Source organism: Rhinopithecus roxellana, chromosome 12 (assembly GCF_007565055.1).
Source record: "Rhinopithecus roxellana isolate Shanxi Qingling chromosome 12, ASM756505v1, whole genome shotgun sequence".
Taxonomy (NCBI): domain Eukaryota; kingdom Metazoa; phylum Chordata; class Mammalia; order Primates; family Cercopithecidae; genus Rhinopithecus; species Rhinopithecus roxellana.
This window is the reverse complement of record NC_044560.1, coordinates 102,356,942-102,376,228: the sequence shown is the minus strand read 5'-3', so window position 1 is coordinate 102,376,228 and position 19,287 is coordinate 102,356,942.

The following is a 19,287-nucleotide window of genomic DNA, read 5'->3' as shown; positions in this document are numbered from 1 at the left end:
TTGTGCATGGCTCTGTGTTCCTTGCAGCACTAGGACTCGGCTAGAACATGCATAACAACTCAGGGCCCTTGGAGGGGTAAAACGTATTCTCATTTCAGCAGCTGGCTCTGGTGGGACTGAATCTAGGCAGAAAAGAGAAAAGGATTTAGGACATTTTTGTAAAATGAAAACCTACTGTGGGAGAGAACTCCCTGTCCCAGACTTCAGCCCCAGGACCTGAAGCCAGTCAGCACCTGAGGAAGAGGAGGCTGCCCAGCCAGGCACCTGTGCTAGACTCACAGAGAGAAGCCTCCCAGCCAGGCCCACCTTGGTTCTCCTCATCTTCTCAGCTACACAAAATGGGAACGGACATTGACTCTGCAATCTTATTACATGGGTTTAAGAGAGCCCTCACTAATATTGCAATATATGTGTCATTTGTCTCACTAGTAAGGCTGTTTAGTAGTCAAAACTGTAGAAAATTGAATATACACTTACTGTGTAAAAATGATATGCTTGGTTAGTGATAGTTTAAAAGAAGTACATCTATCATAGATGAGCAGGCTGTCAGCTCTTTATATGTAAGAAAAATATTGAACACCAATGTGATGAATGTTGGGCACTATTTTACAAAAGTTATCCAACAAAGTTGGTTTACAGTAAGTTCTTCCAAGCAAAGAGGAAGATAAAAGGAAAAGAGAGAGACAATGGATAGAAGAAAACAAGACATAGGGGGTAGGGAACAAGGGGAGAAACCAAGGGAGAAAAGAGCTCCAAAGTGTTGAGAGAAAAGGCCCCAAGCATTGTCCTCACTCTGGCATCGCAGTAGCCCTTCCCTGCTCCTGCATCCCTCTACTTGGCTCAGATGGGGTGGGGGGGTAAACCGACTGCAGAAGATTCCACGTCATGGAAAATGGCTGATGAACACTCGGTAGTTCCATCCCCAGGCCACCGGAAAAGGCAATCGGAATGGATTTTGCTATGGCCCAGAGGCGAAAGTCAGGTAGACTAAGAGAAGAAAGTTGAACTAGTGATCAACAGTCATACTTGGGGAATGGCTCCATAAATAAGAAAGTTCCAGGTGGGAAGGGAATTCTAAAATAATGTTAGGCACTCCCGTTGGGGTGTTGGGGTGCTAAGGGGGCTGGTTGTGTGACCTCTAAGCTGGGCCCTGGGATGGAGGTGAGCCCCTGTCTGGGGATGGAGCAGTGAGGAGGTCAATAAGTCCATTGGGGTCAACTCCAAGGAGCCCGGGGACAGGGAATTAGGTGGAGGAGGACAGAGAAGACAGAGGAGGCAGGAGGCCCATTCCTGGAGGACATGGGACTTGACTGAGCTTTGAGCCTGAGTGGGTAGAGGGTTCTTCCAGTTGGAGAAGAGTCCAAGGCAGAGGGTGCCCACCTCCATTTGGTTGGAGCAGAGAAAGGGTGCATTTGAGGGCAAAGGTAACAGAGATAAGACCGGCGAGAGCTATCTGGCAGCGTCTATCTTGGCATGCAAGTAGGGCTTGAAATCAAATTCAAACGGCCTCCTTTGAGATCCAGTAGTTAGAGGGCAGCCACAGAGGGCGTCCGAGCCAGGCAGAGTGAGAGTGAGAGTGTGATAGAGTGGGGAAACTCATGATGGGCCGGGAGGGTGCTCTTCCCTCCCCAGGGCTTTGATCTCCAGAGATCAAAGTGCCTCCACCAGCACACCCTCCTCTCCCACATGTGTCCTGCTACACCTCTGCACTGTCTGGGTTTCCCATGAGGGCAGAGCTTCAAAGTGAGACCCAGGGGCTGAGGGGAGATTCAGAAGCACTCAGGAGAGGAAGGTGCAGGGATGGGCCTGTGGGAGCTCAGGAAGGTGAGTGTCTCCTCTGCCCAGCTCAAGCTTAGGAGAAAGTGGGAAGTGAGCTGAGAGTTCTGTGCCTCTCTTTACCTCTTCCCTATTTCCCTAGTCTTACTTTCATTCCATTCTTCCTTCCTTCTCACTCTCTTCCTTCCTTTCTCCTTTTTCAATTTGAACCAACACTGGCCTGGTACTCACTACCTGCTAAGAATTGTTAGAAACAACTTGTGAGTATTATCTCATTTAATCCTCATAACAACCTCGTATGTGGAAAGCACTATTACTGAGGAATCAATGGGCTTCCTGCTTAAGGCACATAGAGTCCAACACATAACACCAGCTTTTGAGGAAAGAAAAATTTGTTTGCAATTCTACTGGCAAGGAAACAAGAGGAAACACTCAAATCTGTCTCCCTAAGCTGGAGGCTGGGTCAGGTTTTATAAGCATAGGGTAATGAGGTGTGATCTGACTGGATCTTGCAATGGGGTGATGCCAGGAGGCATGATCTGATTGGATCCTGCCGTGGGGTGATGCCAGGACTCAGTATGATTGGGTCCTGATCCTGCCATGCATGTCCACTTCTTAATTCAGTCCCCACTCTTTGGGAGTGCTTACACTCCCTCCTGCTTGCCCACTTGGCTCATCTGGGCATGCGGAGTTTATGTGACCTTCAACCTGGGGGTCTATGGCAGCTGAATGACAACTCACAACTTTGTTACATAAAAGTTGAACCAGGTGGGTATGGTAGCTCAAGCCTGTAATCCCAGCACTTTGAGAGGCCAAGGTGGGAGGATCATTTGAGCCCTGGTTGAGGCTGCAGTGAGCTGTGACTGTGCCACTGCACTCCAGCCTGGGCAACAGGAGTGAGATCCTGTCTCTAAATAAATAAATAAATAAATAAATAAATAAATAGTTGGACCAGATTTGTCTAAAGCAGTTACAGTACTATAATTATCCCCTTTTTATAGGTGAGAAAACTGAGGCTGGGGGGAAGTTAAGCATTGTGCCAAGTCTCCCTGTGAGTAAGTGGCAGAGCTGGGATTTGAACCCAGTCTGTCTGGTTCCACTGTCTGAACTTTGCTGCCTCTGCGTAATTCTCCTCCCCAAAGTTGCCCCCCTCAAGCAAACAAACAAACACCAGTAATGTTCTGGAGAGACCCCAGGTGTTCAGCGAGAGTATTTTGACTCTGTCTTCTCCTTTCTGGAGCTTGTCCTTATTGTCCTTATTCTGGAGCTGGGAAGGTGGTTCCAGGGATGAGAATGATAGGGTGGGATACAGGAAGCTCCCCTTCATGAAAGGCAGGAAGATTAAACCTTCACCCAGCTCTGGCAGTCCCAAACTTTACACCTCTGGGCTTGTATTCACTCTTCCCCCTTCTGAGTTTCCAATGTCCATCATACCACTCTGTATGCCCCTGCATACCCATAGCTTAGCTTCCACTTGTAAGTGAGAAGTTGAGATCTTTGCTTTTCTGTTCCTGAGTTACTTCACTTAGGATAATGGCTCCCAGCTCCTTTGAAGTTGCTGCAAAAGACATTATGTCATTCTTTTTTATGGCTGAGTAGTATTCCATGGTGTATATATGTCACATTTACTTTGTTCACTCATCAGTTGATGGACATTTAGGTTGATTCAATATCTTTGAATTGTGAATTGTACTTTAGTAAACACATGTGTGCAGGAGTCTTTTTGATGTAATGAGTTCTTTTCCTTTGGGTATCCAGTAGTGGGACTGCTGGATGGAATGGCAGATCTACTTAGAGCTCTTTGAGAAATCTCCATACTGTGTTCCATAGTGGTCGTGCTAATTTACATCCCCACCAGCAGTGGATATGCTTGGAGATGTGATTTTTAAGGAAGGGATGACACTCATTACTGAAGTATGGTGAGTAGAACCCTCGGCATGGGTAGAGCCCTGGGCCAGGCCTGGAGGAGCAAAGGGAGGAAAGAAGAGGGGAGTCTTGATCTCCTAGGGGTTCATACTTAGGCAGCCCTGCTACTCTAAAAGTCTGAGGGTTCTTATAGTTATCTGAGTTAGGAAATCTGGTAGTCATGAAGTTGACTTCTGTCTTTTCAGCTGGGGAGACAGAGATATGTGACAGGTTGGTCAGTGCCAGGGCCACTTTGGGTCAGCAGTGGCAGGGCTTTCTACGTGTCAATGCACGCTCAACAATCAATTCACACCCAGCTCATTCCTCAACGAGGCGTCTCCTCCATGGGCAGGTTCCCTGCATCCCTCCTGGCCAAGCCCTGTCTTTCTTTACTTCCAGTGCTGAGGGGAGGAGGGAGGAAGAGAAGAGAAGGGGTGATTGCCAAAACCCTGGAGTCCACGCAAACCAAATGGAGGAGATTCTATCCTCACTTTGCACAAGGCATGGAAGAAGCTGAGAGAAGGGCCAAGTGTGAGGTAGGCAGTGGCCCAGGCAGAGTCTCCATGCAGAATGTTCACATCACCCTTGGGACAGCCCGGCCAGCAAACCTGACTTTAGTGCACCAGTGACCTTCTCATCGGCCCTGCAAATAGCACATCCTCACTGGAGCTCTGGCTTTCTTGCACAAATACTGATGCCTCCTGAGATGTCCTCCCAGCCCACTGCCCCTTCCATCATTGCCCACCCCTCCTTCACACAGGGAAATTGATGTGTGGAGTGGGACTCATTATGAAGTTGAATCCTTAGCCTTTTTCTTGGAGAAGGGACCTGCCCACCACTGGCCCTGCTATATGTGTCCCTTATCTGGTCCAGCTTGAGCCACACAGACCTCAGACCACTGCCCTGAGGTCCCTCCTCGTCTGTGTGGCCAACTTCCCATCTGGGATCATTCTCACCTCTATCCTCCCACCCCACGGGTGTTCCAGAACTGTCCTCTTCCTCCTGCTCTCTTATCCTGTCTTATTTGTAGGAGTTCTTTATATATTCCAGTTAATAACCCTCTGTCAGTTTGCCATCTATTTGCTACACAGTCTACTATTTTAATTTTGCCTGTAATTTTTTTGCTGTTCAGAGTTTTACAATTGTGTTTCACTTATTTATTCAACAAATATTTATTGAATATCTAATGATGTCAAATTATCAGCCTTTTCTTTGTCTTTTTTACTTCTTGTTTGAGAAGAACTTTCTTATCTTTGTCTCTGATTTTATAGTAGTTTTTTATGTTTAGATTCTGTAATGCCTACATTTATTTTTTTCAAATGGTATGAGATAGGAATTTCAATATATATTTTTAAATGTATACTATATTTCATAGGCCCTCCTGTCTCTAGTCTTTACTAAGTTCTCATATGGACACAGATCTATTTCTGAATTCACTTTTCTGTTCTACTACTCTGTCTATTCTAGTGCTGATACAACTTGCTTTTTATCAAAATGGGATTAAAACATATTTTGGACAAACACTCCTTCTCTTTTATCTTTAAATTTTTTACAGTTTCTTGGCTCTTCTTGCACAGAAAGTCTTCTATTTAAATATCAGGATCAGATTGTCAATTTCCATGAAGAATTTTGTTTGTCTTTTGATAAATTCTAGGTTGAATTCATGAATTTATTTTGGGAAAAGGGTTAGATTTTCCATGCTGAAGCCTCCCTTTCATGAACACAGTTTCTGTCTCTGTTACTCCAGTTTTTGGCCCACCTCCTCAGGGTCTTCCTGGGCAGGACCACTGTCCTCAGATGTCTGTATATCTGAATCTTTGCCTTCCTACTAACTATACTGTCTCATCTCCTGCTATTGTTATACCCGGGTAGTGGGGAGAATGCAAGCATCCAGAGAAATCTAATGGCCCATTTATAGTTACAAAACAAATAACAAAGCCAAGACCAGGACTCTAGACATTCACCCACCTCATGGCCAGGCCCTAGCCACTGAACTACCACATTCCTGTAGCTACTACCTCCCCCAGTGCTTCATCTCCATCCCTCACACCTCCTCGCTACCCAGCCCTGCAAAATACAGCACTTTAAGCTACTGTATATGCGCATGGCTGCCCATGAGCTCAGGACATTTCTTTGAATGCTTTCTTAGTGCTTACTGACAGCCAAGTCCAGTGTTATATGCGGGATACACCAAAATGAATAAGACCCCTGGCCTAAGGGTGCTCACAGGGAATGAGATGTGTGCACTCAAGTTACAGGTGTCACAAGTGTGAGAGGATGTCATAGTCTGTTTGCACTGTTATAAAACCGTCTCATAAATGTGTGTCTTCTAAACCACAGAAATTTATTTCTCACAGTTCTGGAGTCTGGGAAATATAAGATTTTATTTTATTTTATTTTATTTATTTATTTATTTAATTTTTTTGAGATGGAGTCTTGTTTTGTTGCCCAGGCTGGAGTGCAGTGGCATGATCTCGGCTCACTGCAAGCTCCACCTCCCGGGTTCATGCCATTCTCCTGCCTCAGCTTCCTGAGTAGCTGGGACTACAGGCGCCCGCCACTATAGGAGCCTGCCACTACATCTGGCTAAATTTTTGTGTTTTTAGTAGAGACACAGTTTCACCATGGTAGCCAGAATGGTCTTGATCTCCTGATCTCATGATCAGCCGGCCCCTCAAAGTGCTGGGATTACAGGGGTAAGCCACCGTGTCCAGCTGGGAAATATAAGATTAAGATACTGGCAGATTTGGTGTCTGGTGAGGGTCTACATTCTGGTTCATCTGTAGCACTTTCTTGCTGCATCCTATATGGTGGAAGGGGCGAGGCAGCTCTCTGAGCACAAACTTATTCATGAGAACTCTGCCTCATAGTCTGATTACTTCACAAAGGTCTCACCTCCAAATATCATTACATTGTCAACTAGATTTCTGCTATTAATTTGGGAGTGACACGGACATTCTGATTATAGCAGAGGATGTGTCTGGGTATGTCTGATGAACTGGTGAGTGAGCAACTACGCATTGATTTGCAATGTAGGTTTTGTCAGGGGTGGGGATGTTTACAAGGGAGCCAGGAAGGAATCAGGATATACTACCAGATACTGATTGAACTGTGCCCACTGTTTCTTGTGGACTTATAACTTAGCCCTGTAGAGAGAGGTGCTGTAGGCAGAGCCTAAGGGAAGGCTCTTTTGCAGCCTTGGAGACAGACAGGACCCAAGGAACCCTGCTTGATCATCAGTGCCAAGCACAAACCAGAGTAGGTGAACTCTGAAAATCTCTGGGCAGTGAAGAGCCCAGGGAACATGGCCACCGTGTGACCCTATCAGCCACGCCCAGGCTGAGACTGGTGTACCACCAACACCTGTCTTCTCCTGAAGGCTCTGAGCAACTGCAGCAAGGGGAGATCCCCACTCTGGGGGACATCAATGTCCTCAGAGGCAAACAGACTCAGGTTTGAGTCCCAGATCCAATAATGAAAGCTTGTGGTCCTCATTACAGTACCAACTGCTAGAGTAGACAAACGGAAGGAAACTCTCCCTGATTCCTATGGGATGGGGATTCAAACAGTAGTATAGTGGACATCTGACTCTGAAACCCGCATGCCTGCCTGGTGTGAGGTGTCCAGAGACCTTAACAACAGATTATTTGCCACTTTTCATGTGACCTGGTTCCCACAGAGGCTACTGCCCTGGGGTAGTTGTGTTATTTTACTTGGAATCACTGATTTAAAGCAAACTTCAGGCAATTTGACTGGCACAACTTATGCCATATCTCTGTAGCACTGGTGCTTTGAATTACATAATGTTATTTAAATTGATATTTAATTTACGGTAAGAGGGAACTAGTGGATCAGATAAAATAAAGGCAAGGGTAAAGGGTAAAATAGACACATGACCTCAGCCACAAAAGTTAGAGGACAGGGACCTACAGGACCTGGATGGCCAGAACGGAACCCAGAGAAGAGACTGAGACAGTAGAGGGGGGAGGAGAGAGGTGGCCAGGATTGGAAAGCAGCAGGGAATGTGCAGTCAGCCTTGGAGGATAATGGGGTGCAACTGGGAGTGAGGATTAGGGGCTGAGCCTGGTGCAGAAGAGCAGAGGCAGGTGTGAGGGATAGTGGGAGGCTGATGGGGCACAGGATCAGGCCCTGAGATGAAGGGGATGCAGGTTAGGGAATGGGAGCCCAGCCGGTGTTGATACCCATGGGAAGGCTCTGGCAGGGTTTTAGGAAGACTAAGGGTGATTGTGGGTTAATGAGAAACATCAAAGGAGATCAATAGGTTGGAGCAAAGTGGGTCCAGGCCTGTGTGAGCAGACAGACCTTCCTAGAGAAAAATGAGCCCAGCCGGAAGCTCCGGGTTGTGGTCTGGAGACCTGTCTAGTCAAACCTTGATCAAGGCAGAGACCTCACAGACTCAGACAGAGAGAATGAGAACTCCTGCGTGGAGTCAAAGCCAGCCATGGCTTTTCATTGAATTTACATGTACCTGTACTGTAGGGCACTCATGAAAAGTGATGGGGAGCAAACTGAGAAAGATGAAAGAACAGAGTTCTTTCTGCAAAGTATAATCACTGTGCAGGATCCCTTTCCACACTCAGGCTCTGAGAGGCTGGAAGTCCAAGATCAAAGTATTTACAGGGATGGTTTCTTCTTAGGCCTCTCACCTTGGTTTTCAGATGGCTGCATTCTCACTGTGTCCTCACATGGTCATCTTTCCATTTGTGTTTTCTATGTCCTATTCTCATCTTTTTTATAAGGCCACTGATGCTGTTAGATTGAAGTCCACTCAAATGGCCCCATTTTTAACTTAATTATCCCTTTAAAATCCCTATCTCCAAATACAATCACATTTTTGAGGTACTAAGGATTAGGGCTTCAATATAGAGGTTTGGGGTATACAATTCATCACATAACAAGGACCGGGTGGGATTTATTCCAGGTTTGCAACTTTGGCATGCTATGTAAAAATCAGTTAACATAATCCACCATACTAACAGGCTAAAGAAGAAAAAGCATGTGATAGTATCAATTGTTGCACAAAAAGCGTTTGACAGCTTGCACAGGCATTAATGATAAAAACTTTAAAAAAACTAGGAATAGAGAAAAACTTTCTTTTTTAAGACAGAATCTCACTGTCATCCAGGCTGGAGTGCAGGTTCAGTGATGTAATCATGGCTCACTGCAGCCTCAACTTCCTGTATTCAAGTGATCCTCCCACTTGAATAGCTGAGACTAAAGGCGCACACCACTGCAAGTGGCTAATTTTTGTATTTTTTTGTAGAAACAGGGGTCTCAGTATGTCTCCCAGGCTGATCTCCAACTCCTTGTCTCAAGCAATCCTCCCATCTCAGCTTTCCAACGTGCTGGGATTACAGGAGTGAGCCTCTGCACCTGGCCAAAAAACTTCCTTGACATAGTAAAGAACACACATACACACACACCACACCCTACAGTTGATATCAAGGGAAGAATATCCACTCACATCATGCCTATTCAACATTGTACTGGAAGTTCTAGCTAGTGAAATAGAAAGAAAAAAAACTTACTGACTGGAAAAGAAGAAATAAAATTTTCTCTATTTACAAATGACATAATTTTCTATATAGAAAAATCTCAAAACAGCCCTCCATTTAAAAAGAAACAAAAATCATGCTCCTAGATCTAAAATACTGACCATGTTTGCAAGATCAATACACAAAAATAAATTATATTTCTATACACCAGACATGAACAAAGTATTTTAAAAATCATTTACAATTATTAAAAACATATTTAGGTTTAAATCTAACAAATTACGTATAGAATCTGTTTATTGAAAATTATAAAATGTGGATTAAATAAATTTAAAAAGACCTAACTAAATGAAGGGATATACCATGTTTATGGATTGGAAGATTAAACACAGTAAAGATGGCAGTTTTCTTTAAACCGATCTCTAGATTTAATAAAATTTCTATCAAAATCCCAGCAAGGTTTATTGCAGAAAAAGGCAATCTTATTCTAAAGTTTACATGGAAAGAAAAGGGATCTGGACAAACGATCTAAAACAACTTTGAAAAGAAGTATAAAATAAAAAGAACCAGTCTAACCGATGTTAAGGGTTACTATATCTACAGTAATCAAAATAGTCTGGTTTTGGCAGAGATAGATACATGGATCAGTGGAACAGAAATGGAACCCAGAAATAGTTTAAAATATGCCCAAATGATTTCAACAAGGTGTAAAAGCAATTCAGTGGACAAAGGATAGCATTTTCAACAAATAGTAATGGTGCAATTGGACATCCATAGGTAAGAAAGTAAACCTTCATCTAAATCTCACACCTTATACAAATTCAGACCAAAATGGATCACAGACTTAAGTGCAAAGCTGTATCTATTTTAGAATAGGAGTAAATCTTTAGGACCTAGGACTAGGCAAAAGTTTTTAGTCTTCACACACACACACACACAAACACACACACACACACATTTTATGAAAGGAAAAATCGATACATTAGGCGTCATCTAAGTTAAAATAACTTTTGCTATTAAAAAATGGTAAAGATGAGCAAACTGAGAGAAAGCATTAGCAAGTCACATATCCAATAAAGGCCTCATATCGAGAATGTAGAAGGAAGTCTTTAAAGTCAGTAGAGAAAATGAACAATCCAATTTGAACATGGGCAAAAAAACATGAACAGACATTTCACTGAAGAGGACATACAGATGGCAAAAATAAAAGAACATGAAAAGATATTCAACATAATTAGCTATGGAAGTAATTCAAGTTAAAACCACAATGAGGAAAACTCACATAACACGCAGAAGAGAAGGCTGTGTAAAGGCAGAGGCAGAGACTGGAGTGTTGCATCTTGAAGACAAGAAATGCCAAGGACAGCCATCTGGCAACTCCAGAGGCCAGGCGAGAGGCATGGAGGATTCCCTCACCCTCAGCCTTCAGAGAGCGTGTGGCGCTGCTGACATCAATTTGGAACTTCTAGCCTTCTGAACTACTGTGGGCAATAAATTTCTGTTGTGTTACAAAATTGCAAACACACGATGGTATCTCACTACTCACCAATCAGAATGGCTAAATGAAGAATCTTGGTTTCAACATATGCTGGTGAGGATGCAGACAACCCAGACCCCTCCTCCACTGCTGATGGGAATGTAAAATGCTACAATCACTCTGGAAAACAGTTGGGCGTGTCCTATAAAACTAAGTACCCACTTACTATACAGCCGAGCAATTACACTCTTTGGGCATTTATCCTAGAGAAATGAAAAATCTGTGTTTACATAAATACCTTTATGTGAATGTTTATAGCAGCTTTATTTGTTATAGGCAAAAACTGGGAACTATAGTAAGTGCATGCTTAGTTTTATAGGACACGCCCAACTGTTTTCCAGAGTGATTATACCGTTTTACATTCCCATCAACAGTGGAGGAGGGGTCCGGGTTGTCTGCATATGTATATATCAAATATATATATTTGAAATAACAAAAGTACAGAGCTCAAGGATAGAATAGTAGAGTTAGTGATAGGACAGCAGTGGATATAGCTGTAAAGTTCTAGCACAAGAAAACCTGTAGTAATGAAACAGTTCTTTATCTACATTGTGGTGGTTAAAGGAATCCATATATCTGATAAAATTGCAAAGAACTACACGCACAGACACACACACACATATAAGTAAATAAATGAGCACATGCAAAACTGGTAAAACCCACATAATCTCTGTGGATTATATCAATATCAATTTACTGATTTGTTACTGTATTGTATTTATGCAAGATGTTACCATTGGGGAAAACTGGGCGAAGGGCGTATGGAGTTTTCCCGTAAGTTTTCCTTCAACTTCCTGTGAATCTATAATTAATTCAAAACAAAACATTTTTAAGAAATTCAAGAGGAGACTTAGAGAAGAACTTCGTATGGATAGGAGGGATTCCAGGAGATTTACAGGTTGGAGGGTCACAAGTATTTGTTTAAACCAAGGATTTGGGTAAAATCACTCCAAGAGTCTGAAGAAAGTTTCCACCTCAGCATTTAAACATCTGGTGGGGGAGGCCCTACGGAGTGGAGAGAGATGTAAGGGGAACTCTACACAAGGGAAAGTCCTGGCTGTGAGAGAAGAAAGTATCTCAATTAGGAAGGAGTGTGGACTGAGCGGATGCAAGCGAGAAGTTCAGTAAGTTGGAGTGAAGCGTCTGTGGTGTTTAGTACTCTTGACGAGCTGTGTCAGGGTTGTGAAATAATAGGATGATGGAGTGATTCAGGGAAAAATTGGAGTAGTGAGCACAGGAGGTGGAAAAAAAATTGAAGATCTCTAGAAACTGGTCCTTTGCCAAGCGTTGGTGTTGGGTGAGGGGGACAGCTGGACCATTTATTAGCTTGTTTATTCTATTACTAAAATAAGCCCAGCAATATTCTAGGTTTGAGGACCTGAGTGATCCTGGGGAAGAAGCTTCCTAAAGAAAACATTGAGGCATCTCAGGCTTTAATGACTCAGCACTGGAATTAGATTAATGTGATATGTGTGTGATTCACTACCTAGTTCTGCCACTATCTTGCTGTGTAATCTTCAGCAAGTTACTTGCCTTGTCTGGGCCTAAAGAGTATGTGTGTTGTTCCTTTTTTTCCCATCTTTTCAGCACCCTTTTCCCCTAACTGTGCAGTTCTGCCTCTAGACAAGAAAGAAGACTCCCATCCTTGCTTTGGTACTCCTGCAGCTGTATGCCTCCCGATGGGATAAGAGAATGTTACTGGATAAAGCCAATGCCTCCTGCTCTAGACCACACCAGCTAGGTGGGCCCCCTGCCCAGATGGTCCTAAGCCCACTTCTAGAACTTCATTGACCTCTTTTTTGGATCTTACCTCCCAAGTGCAGACCACACACTGGGCTAGAGTTGTGGTCAAGGGTCTGCTGTTTGCAAGTGTAGACAGAGCTGGAACTTGTGATCTTGGTGTCTACACATAAGAATTGAAGGCTGTTTATGAGGCAAGAGAGAGAAGAGTGGGAGAGGGAGTAGTCAGTAAGCTGGAGTGGGAGGGTTGGGTGCATTGTCCATGTGTAGCTAAAATTCCAAGGTGTTTAGAAATTCTAAACTCAAGCCTGACCTTCCAGGTTGTTATGAAGCTTTATTTGTCAAGGTGGGAGGAAATCATATTTTTAAAAATAGTTTGTAACGTGATTTGTAACATTTAGAAATGTTTGTACTGTCATGCTGGGCTCTGTAAGTGTTCAGATGGGGCCTGTGACAGTCCCCTTAGAGGAATGTCCCCTCCCTGATTATGTGCAGTTTGGGGAGACGGGGACTTCATTCCACTGCCTTCCTTCTATCGAAGCAGCAGAAGACCCTTGAGCCTGCCTCTTCGAGAGTCTTCTTTCTTTGTCAATGATGATTGACATTTCTAATGTTAGTGGTCAGGTACGTGACTTCAGCTCAGACAATCATATTCTTTCTTACTGGACTTGAGACTTGGGTGGAATGACTTTGACTAAAGTAAATTTCAGGTGATGTTCATTCTAGCAGGAGTGGATGCCTGAGTTGGGGCATACCTGTTCTGACTCAGGTCTTATAGCTGGGCCCCACCTTCTACTCCAGACTCTCTTTCCCATAGGCTCTGGAAGTTCCTCAATATCCTTCTCATTTGTGCTTCATCCAACTGGCACATTTCTGTAGGTTACCATCAGTTAATCCTGTGGCTATTTTTCTAGGCCTCAGATTTGTGTTTTGTCCATGACCTCACAGGGTCTTCTCGGCTCTGATGCCCAGCGGCTTATGTTGCAGAAGTTTCGGTAGCTACTCAGCTTTTCCAAACTAACAAGTTCATACTTGTAAATGGGAGGTTTCTCAGCTATTCATGCCCCCCAAATAGCATTAGCTGGGTAGAGCTGGGGGACAGGAGAATGAGTGGGGAAGGACATTGGACTTGGGGGGAAGCTGATATGTCCATGGCCTTGAAGTGGACTGCTATTGAGGAATTTCTGGGTTTGGTCTTTGTACCAAAGGCAACTGTGTGACCAACGTTATTTAATGGGTTCAGGGTGACCCTAAGTTATTCCACCTGAAGGCCAGAAGAATCTAATTCCAGCTATGTGCTTTTCATTAAATGATCGAATTTACCCCAATCTAATTAGGTCACACTGGTGCCAGTTGGAGGCCCTGAAGGTCACTGGATTCTTCAAGGTGGTGTGAGTTAGTATCTGCCCCAGGGAGCTCATAGGCTGCACACTGGTTTGACAGGCTTTCCCAAAGCACCTCTCCCGTCTTCTCACTCTTACTCCTCCTGAGCAAGAGAACATTTGCACCAACCCCCAGAGCCTAGAGATGCAACATATGCAACATATACATTTTAAGAATAAAAAAAGGTAGCTGATTTTTCAGAATCCATATAACCAAAAGTGCTAGACCTTTCTACCCATTTCCACCCCCCTCCCTTACCCACTCCAACCATAAATATGGAAAGAGGGTGATTCAGTATAATTCTATTTAGCCAGGGCTGGAGTGGTGTCTGGAACACTCCTTCAGAATGATGGTAGACAAAACCTCTGTGCTATCCAGACTCCGGGCTGTGTGACTGGATTGCAAAGTGGTGGTGGTGTTGTCCTCCTTCTTAACGCGGGGAGCTCTGGCAGTGAGTGTGGACGGGGAAGTTTGGAGGCTTGATGAGTTTGTTCTTTAGTACACAGCTCACTCTGTTCCTAGCCCCCTCTGCAGATGACAGGAGGTGCTAGACGGTGGAAAGTAAGATGTGTAGTGCTGTAGGCAGAAATTTGATATGGTGTAATTACTGTACATTAAAATAGATGGAATTTGGATTTGAAAGCAGAGCAGACCATATCTTACGTGATGATGAGAAGGGACACATCACCCCACACGGCATCGCATGTGCCTGAAAGAGCGTTCCAGCCTCTGAAAATGGCACATGGACCAAAACGTCCAAATAAACACCTCATTGCCGAGAGTGGGAGGGGGAGGAGGCTCTCACCGAGGCAGTTGAGAGTAGACGTGAATCAGAAACTACAATTGTATGAACCATCTTTTGGTTCAAACTTTTACTTGAATATGAGGTATTGCAATTCTCTTTTCAGAACCAAACTGGAGCCATGCTCATTCTTTTCTGTGGAGAGGATAGAGAAAAGCAATAGAATCTTCCAAGGTTTTACTGAACCACTTGTGCCAGGTTAGGTCAAGAAGTGATATGAGGAAGATACATGTTCTAAGGGGTTTGATAGTTTATTTGGCAATCGAAGGACCAGTGTAAATAATTTTTCAAATACAGTCTATAATTGAATATTATTACACATAATGCAAGTAGGGATGTCCAAAACGAGAGCATATGTTGGGAAGGTTCAACTTGAGTGGAGTGGATTCAAGTAGACAAAGGGCAGGAACATGTGCTATCTGATTGAAGGTGGGGGAACAGCTTGAGATATAGTGCACAGGTGAATACAGAGATGCTAGATGCATGCAGACATGGGAGGAAAAGAGGGAGAACACTTTGGTGGCATAAGACAAAGAGAATTCAAATGCCAGATGGGGATCTGACTAGAGAGTCTAGTGATGCCTTTTTGCCTATATCAACCCTCAGAGCTTCTGATCATGAAATACCAGGTTAAATCCTGGGTCAAGCTTCAGAGGGTGGGAGAGAACCATAAAACTCTGTGCAATGACATTTTATTAGGAAGAGTGCCATCCTAGTAGTACTGATTCTAAGGTTTTGGATTTTCCTTTTGTTCATCTATTGATCTTACTGCTTCAGCCAATGGAAAGACAGCATAAAGTAGCCTTAATTCCTCCACAAAGCGTTACTGAAGTTTTAGAAAAGAAGATGCCACACTGAGTGCCCTGGCCATCAGGCTGGCTTTCTCTGAGTCTAACACTGAATTTCCTGACCTCTCTCCCACATGGCAGAGCTCACAGCTGCCACCACTGAGATGCACCTGTTAGGGTGATTTTCTGAAGCTGCTCTTAAAAGACATTTTAAATATACAAGCGTCACTCCTGGAGGTAAGGCCATTTTGAATGCAAAGTGATCATCACATCTCTTGCAATCTATTTTTAGACTTCTTTCCTGGAGCCAGAAGAATATGGGCCAACTAGTTAAGAGGGAACTGAAAATAAAGCTTGGACTGCAGATGCCATCACCAGCATTCACGAGCTGAGATAATATAATGGACCATGTGTCTGCACTTGCGCTTTACCTCCCTTTTCCTCACTCTCTCTCCTTGAGACCTCTGCCAAGATTGACACCTGGATCATGAAGGGTGGAGAGTCAGCAGGTCTGCAGAAGGACTCTTGGCCAGCTTGCTGTTCAAAACGACATCTGGCTAGGAGATCATGATTTAGCTCCACCCTCCACCTCCATCTCACACACAAACACACACACACACAAACACACACATATAAACACACAATTCTGCCCAAGTACCAATGAAGACAAATGGGGAGAAGAGGAAAGTCGCACCATCACCCAAAACAGGGGTTAACAGACATTAATGCCAGCCAGTGAAAGGAATTGACCCTAGTACCACCAGTGTCTTTAGAAATACAAAGCGGAATGTGAAAACAGTTATAATGACATCCTTTTACTTGCTTTTATTTGTCTTTGACAGATCTGGTAGAAAAAAAATGAGAAAGCCTAAATAATATGACTTTTACCTTATGCAGAATATATCTTTGTTTCTAACACACATATAGGAACTTATATTAGTCAACAAAAACTCAATAAACTTAAAAAATTATAAACATGTTTCACACATAATGTATTTACTTATTAAGTATAATTAAAGCAATAATGACAAATATTTTTAAAACAATAACAATTGTTAGGAAATTTAGCAATACTCTGTGAAATACTTTTTTGCCAAATAAAAATTCAAAATTTTAATTGCATATTTCTATTATATTTATAGAAAAGAAACAATGCAAAAGCTACAGATCAAATCTCAAAAACAGTCAAAGTTCCTCTCCTAGAAAAATTTAAAATATTATATACATCCATTATTTAGTAACATTTTTAACGAATTATTAACTCAATGACATAGAAATATAACAACAAAACTTAACAGAAAATACAGAACCAAATAGATAGAATCAGGATTTAAATACATTAGAAGAAGTAAATAAGTAAAATTAATTGTGTATATGCTTATTCTGTGCATATATATACATACACAAACACATGCAATATTTTAAAACTTTTTATTTTTGGAAATGCTAGGGATTGCAAAAAAGACGAAAAATACATGACCAGTATAAATACTGGAAAAAAGGAAACAAAATTATCATGATTTGCAGTTAAACACATTGTCTTTTTCTAAATGTTAAGACAATTGAACGATGATTCAAAGTAACATGAAATGTAACTAAAATAAATGTCAAGATTCTCTTTGAAATTCAACAAAATGATTTTAAAGTATATGAAGAAATCAATTCGTCAAGAAAAAAAAGTTATATCCAGTAATGCAGAAAGTCTTGCCTATATACATTCTCAAGCTACAATAACAAAATCAGTATGGTTTGGCCTTTTTTTGACAGGCCAATGGACCAGAAAAAAAATTCAGAGGCATTCCGAGGTTTATGTCAAATGGAATTTAAAATCTGTAGTTAAAGGTTATATGACTCAGTCAATGTGTTGAGACAATGACCAAACATTTGCAAAAAGAAATTTGGTGACTGATTTATGGAAATAAAATGTTTAAATGTAAATTATAAAATTAAAAAAATTAGAAGCAAATGTGGGTATATATATCATTGACAGATAAAAGAATAAAGGCGGAGGCTGAGAAAAGTTTAATTCTAAAATGTGTAATACTTTGCCTAGTTTGTCTTTCTACTTTAATTATAGTACATTTTAATCCTAATACAATTAAAATACTTTCTATCATAGCAAATATATTAATTAGCTTATTTATGGTAGGTTTGTTTTCTTGCTTGGAAAATCATGTGTGTGTGTGTGTGTGTGTGTCTGTGTGTGTGTGTGTCTCTGTGTGTGTGCATGCACATATTAAAAACAAACACCCCCTGAAAATCAGACTAACATAACATTTAAGAGTATGGATTCTGCCAGTGTGGCAGACTTAATTTCCAACTAAGCGTGACCTTAGGCAATTTAATTAATCTTTTTATACTCAATTTACTTATCTGTAAAATGGAAATAACATTTCCTAACTTATTGGGGTGTCCTGATAATTAAATTACTTGGAATATGTAAGGCACTTACAACAGTAGTTGGCAAATTTAAGTATTATATTTGTGGTATTATAATTATTAAAATACTACTAATGAACATGAGAAGGTTCTTTAGAATTGAAAACACACACGAACATTACTAAAATTATTTTACATTAATTTTGTTAAAATAAATGCAATTTAAACATTAATGAATTCTTATTTTTAACCATAAAAATGACAAAACCAAAACATTTCAATTGTCAGCAGGTTTTCAGAGAAATAAACACTCTATTAATTGGTTTCAAACTGATTTTATTTTTTTCTTGTTTTTAATTAAAACTTAATTTCAAACTTAGCAGTGCAACTTGGCAAAACCTAATAAAATATTAACAATACATATACTTTGAATCCAACAATTCTTCACCGGTAATACATCCTATGGAAATTATACATGGACAAATGTTTAGCTGCAAGAATGATCTTTCCAGTGTTTAGAAAATTGGCATGATTTCTTTTTTAAATGTCGATAGAATTCACAGGTAAAACCATCTGAGCACAATGCTTTATTTTCTGAAAGGTTATTAATTATTTATTCAATTACTTTAATAAATATGGGCCTATTCAGATTATTGATTTCTTGTGTGAGTTTTGGCAGAGAGTCTTTTAAGAAATTGGTCCATTTCATCTAAGTTATCAAATTCGTGAGCATAGAGTTAATTCTAATACTCATTTATTATCTTTCCAATATGTAAGGGATCATAGTGATGACTCCTCTTTCATTTCTGGTATTAGTAATTTTTGTTTTCTCTCGCTCTTTCTCTGCCTCTCTCTGTCTGTCTTTTGATTGCTCTAGCTACAGTTCTATTACTTTTAAAAATACGATCAAAGTAACTTTTGAGTCTGTTGATTCTCTCTATTGATTTTTTATTTTCAATGTTATTTATTTCTACCATAATTTTTATATTTGTTTTCTTCTGCTTAATTTGGCTTTGATTTTGTCTTCTTTTTCTAGCTTCCTATGGTGGAAGCTTAGCTAACTAATCTTAAATCCTTCTTCTTTTCTAATATGCACATTTAATGCTATAAATTTCCCTGTAAGCACTGTTTCTGCTGCATCCCACAAATGTTGATAAGTTGTAACTTCATTTTGTTCCAAATATGTCTTAATTTCTCTTAGTATTTCTTTTATTCATACTATTTAGAAACGTGCTGTTTAGTCTCTAGATATTTTAAGATTTTTCAGCTTCTTTCTGTTGATTTCTAGTCTAACTTCATTATGATCTGAGACCAGACATCATATTATTTATATAATTTTAACTCTGTTAAGGTGAATTTTATGACCCAGAACGTGTTATATCTCAGTCCTTGTCCCTTAGGAACTTGAGAAGAATGCGTGCTCTGCTGTTGTTGGATGAAGTATTTTATAAATATCGGTTA